This window comes from Mus musculus, chromosome 11, assembly GCF_000001635.26.
Source record: "Mus musculus strain C57BL/6J chromosome 11, GRCm38.p6 C57BL/6J".
Lineage (NCBI taxonomy): Eukaryota > Metazoa > Chordata > Mammalia > Rodentia > Muridae > Mus > Mus musculus.
The window spans coordinates 5750914-5761557 of NC_000077.6; the positions used below are offsets into that span (position 1 = coordinate 5750914).

A 10644-nucleotide genomic window follows, 5' to 3' on the forward strand; every position below is an offset into this window, starting at 1 on the left:
AGAGGAGAGGAGAGGAGAGGAGAGGAGAGGAGAGGAGAATCTGGGCCTGTGTGATGGCTCAACAGGCAAAGGTGCCTATTCCCATGACTGAGGACCAAAGTGCGTAGAGGAATTTTAACCCAGAAACATGGCTGTTCTGGCAAAGAATTACATCCAAAGATATGATCTGGCTAGAATGCAAACATGCCACATACCTTCAATCCCAAACAATCAAGTTAGTTTGTAGAAGGAAGCAGCCATGTTTGAAAGTGTTATCTAAATGAGGGGCAGACAAAGTGATGAATCAGAGAAAGATTTGACAGAATGAATAGAGATATTGTATGCTCAACTCTCAGGAGAACAGCACAGAAAAGAGAGAGAGTGAAGGACCCTAAGGGGCTTTTTCCAGTCCTACACCCTCCTTACAGCTTCCCCTTCCCGACTGGGGTCAAGGCTAGGCCAAGTTCTATTCTCCACTCACAGGAGCATTCTTGAGTAAAAAAAATCTCAGAATGTCCTGATAGTCACCTGACCCTCTGGAAAGTCCCAGGGAGAGTTCAATTGTGTGTCATGCTTGCTAACAAATAGATTTAAAGGTCAATATGCAAAGTTTGAACTGTAACCTTGCTGATGTAACCTGTGCCTCTAAAATGTATAAAAACTGCTTGTAATAGTCATTCGGGGCTCACCTTCTAGTAACTCACCTTGAAGGACTAATTGAAGGTTGACCCTCATGCGCCAGAAAATAAACCTCTTGTTTTTGCATCAATCTGTATCTTGGTGTCTCACTGGGGGGCATCTCAAAGTAAGTACCATTGACTGAGGGCCGGAGTCTTACAAGAGCAGTGCAGAAAGAGAGAAGATGGGGCAATTTTACCAGGACAGTTTTACAGAGACAGGTTTCAGGGGAAGATAGAACGAAGTCAGAAAATGAGAAGGAACCAGAAGATTAGAACAGACTGCCAGACCTAGTTTGAAGCCAAGCAAAGCAATTCAGTCAGAAGCCAAAAAGAAGCCAGAACAACTGAGTTGAACCAGTTACCAAGAGATCAGAAAGAGCTAGAAAGGGTGAGTTTATTCAGCAGTAAGCCTCCAAGATGACAATTATATCTGGCAGGTAAAAGATATTTTTACAGAGCTGGAGAGATGGTTCACCGATTGGAGAGAACAGGGTTGACCAGAGCGAGCAGAGGTCCTAAAAATTCAATTCTCAACAACCACATGAAGGCTCACAACCATCTGTATAGCTACAGTGTACTCACATACATAAAATAAATAAATAAAATAAATCTTTTTTTTTTTTACAAAAAAAAAAGATATTTTTACAATGGTGACAGGAAAAGAACCAACCCTCACAAGCTGTCTTCTGATCTTCAAAGGACATGCCCACATAGACACATATATAAGTAAATAAAGGGACAATCACTGCAAATCCAAACGACCCTGTAAAAAGTAAAAATACTGAGTCACTTACCAAAAACTTCCAAAGTCTAAGACCAAATGTCTTTACTGATAAGTTCTTCCAATTTTTTAGAAAACCTCATTCCTGCTCAAACTCTTTCAAAAGATAATAATAAAATAAAGCTATATAAAGAAAGTAACCTACTGACCTATATCCTTCAGAATTTAGTTACAGAAATCCTGAAACAGCCAGCACTTGAGAGGAGATACAGGTAGATCTCTGGTAGTTTGAGGCCAGCCTGGTCTATATAGTGAGTTCCAGGACAGCCAAAGCTATAGTGAAATACTGTCTCCAAAAGAAAAGAAGTGTGTGGAGAGCTTTTGTGACTGCTTGGCAGGAATTTGACATTGGGCCCAGACAGGGAAGTAAGCTCAGGCTGGAATCTGACTTTGGGCTAGAACAAAGAAGTAAGCTTCAGGCAAGAGTTTGACTTTGGGCTAGGACAGAGAAGTAGGCTCAGATATCTTGGTCATCCTGATTAGCCCTTAGAAACAGTGATCATGGGACTTTGTTTATTGTCTTGCTTTTTCCGTGACTATTTGTGTTTATTGTCTTCTTTGTTCCTTGACTATTTATTGTCTTGCTTGTTCCTTAGCCTAGAGCTGAGGGAGAGAAAGGAGAAAAGAGAAGAAAGAAAGAAGGGGAAGGAAAGAAGGAAGGAGAGAAACCTATTTTAATAGATCTACAGTGGTTTGGTGCAATACAAAGTTCTATCAAGGCAATAAGCACACATACAAGAATATTTACAGAAAAATGAAAAGCTTACAAATGGAAAGACTGGGAGGTAGAAAAGTCCTATAATCCCAGCACTCAGAGGTAGGGGTAGAATAAAAAGTTCAAGGCTATCCTCCACTATGTACTGAGTGTCATAAGCACACTGTGCCAGAAACACAAACACTAAAGTCACAAGATTCAATGGCTTCAGTGGCAACAATGTGCCAGATAATCCCATTTTCCTTGGTAATCTGGTGAAGGCAAATGCAGGTCTCCTTTCATTACAATATTTTTGTCCTGTGTGCATGCATGTTTATATGTGGAAACCTGATGCTGATTTTGCAGATCATCACCTGTGGATGGTAATCCATGCCAGGAAGTTTAGTGGGTAGAACTGGTTGAGATCCTGGAAACTCGTACCTGGGATGGTAGGCGTCTACCTGCTCTCTGCCAAATTCTTAGCCTGGTACACGTGCCACACTCCTCATATAAGGAAATGTGACCTGTGGTCTCATAGGCCCAGAACAGAGTTCTCAATTCTAATGAGGTACGTAGAGTCCCTGAGGGTTTAGCCAATAAGCTTCCCTTCCCAGACATTTCTCTCTGCATAGTTATTTAATCTCAGGTCCATCCTGAGAAGTTGGTACATTTGTATCCATTTTCCCCAATGAACAGACAATAAACAGTTTAGAACCATCAACTGCCTATTTCATCAAGAATTGCAGTGGGCAGCATGGAAAGAGGTCTTCGATTAACAAGCCTAAATCTCCTGTAGAAGGCCCATCTGTGCACCCAGCCATAACAGCCACCAAGCTAATGGCAATCACCTCTGAGCTAAGCCAGACCTTCTCCCCTCCCCCAACCTCCCAACACTCCCCCACCACCACACACACACATCCTCATAGCCTGCAGGCACTCAGCTCCATTCTCAGCTCTTCTATGACTCCCAGAGCTGCCTGGATATACAAGAGTCTGAGAGCCACCACAGCCTCAGCCTCATTGCAGGTCTGGGGACCCCGACACTTCTTTCCTGACTTCTCTGTGTGGTTCTCCAGCAGCAACTGGGGGTCCAGAAGTCAGGGAATACCAACTCCAACATTCCTACATCTCAGACAGAACTTTACATACACACAGCAGTGTCTCTGTACTTCCCTGAAGCCCAGCACCTGCTGGTGGCAGCATGGAATAGGTGTAGTTAAACCTATAAATAGGTGCAGGGCAGAACTCAGACCAAAAATCATCAATTATTTTTATTCAAGGAGGCAGAGTTCTTCAAGCAAACCCAGAGCTTGAGCCAAGTCTCCTTGGTCAGCTTGCTTGATGGATAACCTGTCTCTGCTTTCTGAGGCTGAAATTACAGTTGCAATACCCACTTGGTATTTACTTTGGTGATCAGAAACCCTGTCCTCACACTTGCATATCAAACACTTAAATCACTGAGCCATCTCTTCAATACAGTGGCAATTTTGGAACGTGATTTCTTTTAAAAACGTAGAAATATTGTAAGAATGTGCTTCCATTTTAATCCTAGGTGTGGGGATGTGGGGCTGCTTTGGACTGGACTGTCCTCACCAGCCAACTAAGGGCTTGCCTCATGCTCTAGCAGAGGCATGGCTTCCAAAGGTGTGGATAGTTTCTACAATTTTGTGATGTTAAAAATTCTGGGAACGTTTCAGAGGATACTTAAGTGCTAGGGCCCTGATTTTGAATGGGTGGGTGAGGTTGGTTGTGGTTTGTTAGTAACCATGGTCACTAGATTCTGGGATTTCCCTAATTCTTCTCTCCCCTCTATCCTTGCTTCTTTATCTAGTGTTATAACCAGGGTGATAAAGGGTAGGAAAAAGAAGAAACCCACAAAGTAGCAAAGACGAGTAATACCTAGCCCCTTTATTTCAATCATGGGGGGGGGGGTTGTTATTAGTTTTGTTTTTGTTTTTTGGAGATGTGGTCTATGTTGTTCAGGCTGGCCTCAAACTCTGCTCACTTTTGCCTTCCAAGTGACATGCATACATACATTACATATATACATATATTTAGTTTACAGAAAAAAAATATTGGGCTGGAGAGATGGCTCAGTGGTTAAGAGTACTGACTGCTCTTTCAGAGATCCTGAGTTCAATTCCCAGCAACAACATGGTAGCTCACAATCATCTGTAATGGGATCTGATGTGTATTCACTTACATAAAATAAATAAATCTTAAAAAAAGAAAAAGAAAAAACACATTAAGGAGGCTGTAACAGAGTTAAAGTGAGCTGAGAGAATGCAAGGAGAATCTGTATAGCATAATGAACCACTGGTGTGGTGGTTTGACCAAGACTAGTTCATATATTGAATGCTTAGTCACCAGAGAGTAGTAATACTCAAGGATTAGCAGGGATGGTTTTGTTGGAGGAACTGCACAACTGGGACTGGGCTTTGCAGTTTCAAAAGCCCAAGCCAGGCCCAGTCACTGGAAGAATCCTGCTGCCTACAGATCTGGACGTAGAACTAAGTCACTTCTCCAGAATCATACATGAACTGCATGCCACCATGCTCTCCACCATGACGATAACAGACTAAACTTCTGAAATTGCATACAAGTCCCAATGAAATGCTTTCTACGAGTTGCCTCAGTTACAGTGACTAAGACAATGGGAAAGAAGCTGCTGTTGACAGTGTTCAAGGGAAAGCTGCAGAGTTCCAGCACCAAGGCCAAAGGCAGACCAGGTCTAAGATCAGTTCAGGTACAGATGGATGGATGGCAGCAGGCAGGCAGCTCATGTCAACAGCAGTGGACCAAGACTCAGAGGCCCCAGGAACAGTTCAGAATTCTGTCTTTCTGTGGACCTTGATACACACCCAAGCATCAGATGATAGAGGAGGTGGGTCATCACCACTTAAGTGCTAGGTGTCTCACACTTTTTGGGGTCCTGGTTGAGGACCCTTTCCCTAGGCTGACTTATGTCAGATAAGTTCTTGCGTCTAATTTGTTTGATATGATTTTAATCTACCCACATGCTCCCAATGTCTCCACTCACCCCAATAAATTCATAGGCTGGCCCCCTCTCTTCTTCCAGGAGTCTGCCATTAACCAGCCTGTGCTGCATGGGCGGTGCCTACCCCTACTGTTGAAAGATGGTGGTGTTTACTTGTGCATCCAGAGCAAGATCCTTCAATTTCAAAATCAAGTCAAAAGCTGCTTATAAATGCTCTCAGGGCAACCCAGGCTGAAAACCAGTTTTAAACAACATGGGGTGACTCATAGTAGGGAATAGCCCGATCTCAACAGTGAGCGCAAGGCAGGCATTGCTGCATACGACCATCGCCAATACAAGACAATAGAGTGGGAAGGGAGAGAAGGCTTGCACAAGGTTTCTGGTGTGTATGTGTGTGTATACTGGGCATATACATGCACATGTGTGGGTGCATGTGTGAAGATCAGAAAACATTTTGTGGAGTCAGTTCTCTCCTACCTTCAGGTGGCCTCTGGAAGCCTAACACAAGTCACCAGACTTGTGCAGCAAGAGCCTTTCCCTGCTGTGCCAACGCACTGGCCCATACAGGAGACTCTAAGTGAGGGGTGTACGCCCTTGAAGGAGGTGATGGGATTTCTTCCTCCTCCTCTTTTTTTTTTTTTCCCCATTTTCTGGCTGCAGTAAGATGAGCTGCTGTGTCCTCCTGCTTCTACAATGTACTGACTTATCACAGGCCCTATATCAATGGATGTTCAACTGTGGATTGAAACTTCCAAAACCAAAATGAGCCCTCCAAGTTTCTGTTTTTGTTTTGTTCTTTGCTTTGTGACAAGTTTACATAGACCAGGCTGCCTTTAAACCCAGAGATACACCCGACTCTTCCTCAAAGGACTGAGATTAAGGCTATGGGTCAGCACACCAAACAGACTTTTCTAAGATCTTTATTTCAGATATTTGCAACAGTGACAAAGCATGTTTTACGATTTTTTTATTATGTACGTGTGCAAGTGAGTGAAGGTAAGTCGGAAGTCAGAGGTATCCAATTCCCTGGAACTGAGTTAAAGGCTGTTGATCCGCAAGACCAATATTCACTTAATTACTAAACCATCTCTCCAGCCTTTAGAATGCTTTTCTTGAGGAAATGAATTCGCTATCTTGGAAGTTTAGCACCTTTATTTTTTTTGCACCACTGTGTGCCTTTCTAGCTCTGTACCACAGATCACTGTGAGACCCAAATTGAGCAGTTACAGCTGTCCAACCTTAGATGTCTCCAGAACTGTGAACTACATTCAAATACAAAAACCAGATCACATAACAATGTAAGCTAAACTCAAATTTAAGTTCCTTCTACCTCCACCCCCTAAGTGCTAGGCTTCTAAGCACTGTTGTATTCATTTCTGTTATAAAACACTCTGGCCAGAAGCAACCTGAGGTTTACTGACTTAAAACGCTAGATCACAATTCATCATGGAAGGAAGTCAAGACAGAACTTGAAGGCACGCCTGCTTTCTATTCCATACAGCATCGCATCCAACCATGGAACTCACATCACGAGGATGTAGGGTAGGGACCACAGAGGTTGCTGCTTGTTGGCTGGCATGAAGACTCATGAACTTTTATATACACTTGAAGATCACCTTACTAGAGAATGGTGTTGCCTGTAGTGGGCAGAGCCCTCCTATATCAATTAACAATCAAGAGGATCAAGGTTCAAAATCCAAACAACCACATGGTAGCTCATAAGTTTGTGTATCCCCAGTTCCAGGAGATCTGATACCCACACAGACATATGTGGAAAGCCTTCTGGGGTACCGCTTATCAGGAGTCTGACATTGGCCAAGGACAAGGAAAAGGGCTTCAGGCAGGAATCTGACATTAGGGCATAATAAGGAAGTGCAAGAATATAACTTTAGGCTGTAATAGAGAAGTAAAGTAAGGCAAGAATTTTAGTTTTAGTGTGGAACAGAAGAACTGGGCTTCAGGCAAGATTTTTGGGGTTGGATGAGGAAATGGGCTCAAGTATTTCAGCCATTATGACAAGCCCTTTTAAACAACTGTCATGGGAGTGGACTTAGCTTGCTGCTTTGTTAGTTCCTTATTATACTGCTTGCCCAAAATACTTGCATGTAATTAAAATGGTATAAAAAGTAGCTTGGAAAATAAAAATTTGCCTTCAGTCTCAGAATTGTCTGGGGTCATGCTACAATGTTGTCTGTCTTTTTTTTTTTTTTTTTTTTAAAAGATTTATTTATTTATTATATGTAAGTACACTGTAGCTGTCTTCAGACACTCCAGAAGAGGGCATCAGATTTTGTTACGGATGGATGTGAGCCACCATGCGGTTGCTGGGATTTGAACTCAGGACCTTCAGAAGAGCAGTCGGTGCTCTTAACCACTGAGCCATCACACCAGCCCGTCTTTTTTGTTTTTAATCCTCACTCCCACACTGGAGAACCTGTTGACAGACTGAGCAGGCTTGGTCAAACATACTTGCAGTCAAAACACCAATGCACATAAAATGAAAACAATCATTAAAAAAAAAAGATATCAGTCATTACTAAAGCCAGGAATAGCCATCACCATCACTCAGGCTCACTGAGACAAATACATGAACAATTACAAAAAGCTTGGAGTCACTTGTTCCAAGATGTGTGCAGGGCGTTAAATGGAATGAGATGGGTGGCCCATGAACTAACATTAATTTTCATTCTAGGGTTTTGTTTTGTTTTGTTTGCTAGGTCGGGTCTCACTACGTAACCCTAACTGCCCTTGAACTCACTCATCCTCTGACCTCTGCCTCCCAAGTACTTATATTACAAAGGGTGAGCTGATTTTTTTAAATAATGCTTTTATTTATCCTCTGAGAATTTTATGCACTGTATTTTGAACATATTACTTACGCTCCTCCACATCCTACCTACCATTCAACTTCATGGTCTTCTCCTTTAAAACCACAAATACATCAAGTCCAATTGTATTGAATGACTACTCCTGGGATGTGGTGGATAAACCCAGGGTCCTTCATGGAAGGAAACTTGACTTTCCCTCGGCCAGCAGCCTTCACTTACAAATAGCTCCTTGGCTAGGGTGGGCGGGATTTTGTGTCTACTTCCTCTTCTCAGCGCTAGGATTGTCTGACTTCAACTTGTGCAGGTCTTCTGCTTGCTGTCAGTCTGTGAGTTCATACATACAACTGCTCTGATATGTCTTTAAAAAGCTCTTTCCTTGAAGTTATCCATCTCTTCTGGCTCTGACTGGTTCTAACAATCTTTCTGCTCCCTCATCTAAATAGATCTCCTAAGGAGAGAAGGGTGTGTGATATTGGCTGAGTGTTCCAAAGTCTCTTATTCTCTGCAAGGTGACCAAAGTTATGTGTGTATGTCAGGGTAGAGGGTAGTTGTTTTTTACTTGCCTGATTTTTTTGGAGACAAGATCTCACTATACTATACTGGTTGGTGCTCTACAGCCCAGGCTGACCTCAAACTCACAGAGATCTGCTTCTGCCTCCGAAGTACTAGGACTAGAGATGTGCACCATCCTGCCTGGCTGTTAGTTTTTTTGAGACAGGGACTCACTTGCAACCCAGGCTGGCCTGAACTAACAGCAATCCTCTTGTCTTGGCCTCACAAGAGCTGGAATTATAGGCACAAGACACCAACTCCAGTTACATTTGTTTATTTTTTTTAATGGGAGACTCTAGATGTTGCCCAGGTTGGCCCTAACTCACGATATTCCTTTCTCAGTTTCCAAAGTAGCTAGAGTACAAATGAGAGCCACTGCACCCAACTGGAAACATGCACCCAGGTGGGCTGTGAAAACATGACTCCAGAAGCAAAGTCTTGTACTTAAGCCATCTGAGTGAAGTTTCAACTAGCTTTGGAAGATTACTCAAGAAAAACAAAGGAAGCTTTCCAGATAAAAGTAGGCCACAGGGCTGGAAAGATAGCCCAGTGGTCTAGAGCACTTGTTCTTGCAAAAGACCCAGGACTACATGGTGGTTCACAACCATCTTTAATTCCAGTTCCAGGAAATCCAACCCCTCTTCTGACCTCTTCAAACCACTGTGGACACATACACACAAATATAAACACACAGGCAAATATTCATACATATATATGTATATACACACATATATATATGTATGTAATATATGTGTAATAAAATGAAAAGAATCTAAAAAAAAGAAAGAGTCAAGGTGTAAAGATATAGAAGATGGGGCTGGAGGGATGGCTTAGTGGTTAAGATCACTGGCTGCTCTTCCAGAGGTCCTGAGTTCAGTTTCCAGCAACCCCATGGTGGCTCACAACCATCTGTAATGGGATCTGATGCCCTTTTCAGGTGTTTCTGAAGACAGCCACAGTGTACTCATATACATTAAATAAATGGTTTTTTTTTTTAAATGATAGAAGGTGCAGGATGGGTAGATCTCTGTGAGCTGAATGAAGGCCAGCCTGGTCTACAGAGTGAGCTCCGGGATAGCCAGGGCTCTACAGAGACCCTGTTTTGAAAGATCTGCCTGCTTCTGCCTCTAGAGTGATGGGATTAAAGGCATGAGCCACCACCACAATAGCATAACTAAAGGTAAGGAAGTAAAACTTAAAGACAGCAGACCCTAAGGGATCACAGAGAGCCCTGAATGTATTCCCACAGGCCACAGATCTTCCTTGTGGAGTTTTGGAAGAGGGTGGAGCTTGGTAAGGCTTATAGTTTAGAGGACAGTTCATGACATGTGTTTAGGATAAACTAGGAGAATAGGTGAATGGCATATAGGAATCTGGCTGGGAAACCATTTAAGTGTTCGATTCATTGTTTTTGTTTTGGGCAGGGTTTGTATGCGTATGTGCAGGAACATGACAGAGGCCAGAGTAGAATGCCAGATATATGACAGAGTAAATGCTACTCTTTGTGCCTTACTGCTTTTGGTGCAAGGTCTCTCACTGAACTGGAATCTCACTATCTATGCTAAGGTAGCTCCAGGGATCCTGTCATGCCGGCTACCCAGTGCTGGGGTTAGAGACATGAGTAGCCAACCTCACCTTTTCTGTGGGTACTAATGATCTCAGGGCCCCATGCTTGCACCACAAGCACTCCTATCTACTATCTCCTCAGCTCCTCTAGTTTTAGATTTTCCTTTGGGGATCTTTCTCTCTTTCTTTCTTTCTTTCTTTCTTTCTTTCTTTCTTTCTTTTTTTGGTTTTTCCAGACAGGGTTTCTCTGCATAGCTCTGGCTGTCCTGGAACTCACTTTGTAGACCAGGCTGGCCTTGAACTCAGGAATCCGCCTGTCTCTGACTCCTGAGTGCTGGGATTAAAGGTGTGCGCCACCACGCCCGGCTTTTTTTTTTTTTTTAAGACATGGTCTTACTCTGCAATCCAGGCTGGCCTCAAACTCACTATGTAGCCCAGTCTGGTGTTGGAACACCTTTGGTCCAGAGCAACTGCACTAGCATACCCTATTAGGTTTATCTGTCTGGAAACAATATATATGATTATTTATATAGAGAGTCCAGATTCTTTACTGTATGAGGCACGCT

The 10644-nt window shown here is 42.9% G+C and overlaps 1 protein-coding gene across 5 annotated transcripts in view; it reads right to left on the reverse strand.

The window, feature by feature from the left end:
* Nucleotides 1–10644, reverse strand: part of Urgcp (upregulator of cell proliferation) — a 48960-nt gene that overhangs the window by 37497 nt on the left and 819 nt on the right. The gene's annotated exons all lie outside the window — the stretch shown is intronic.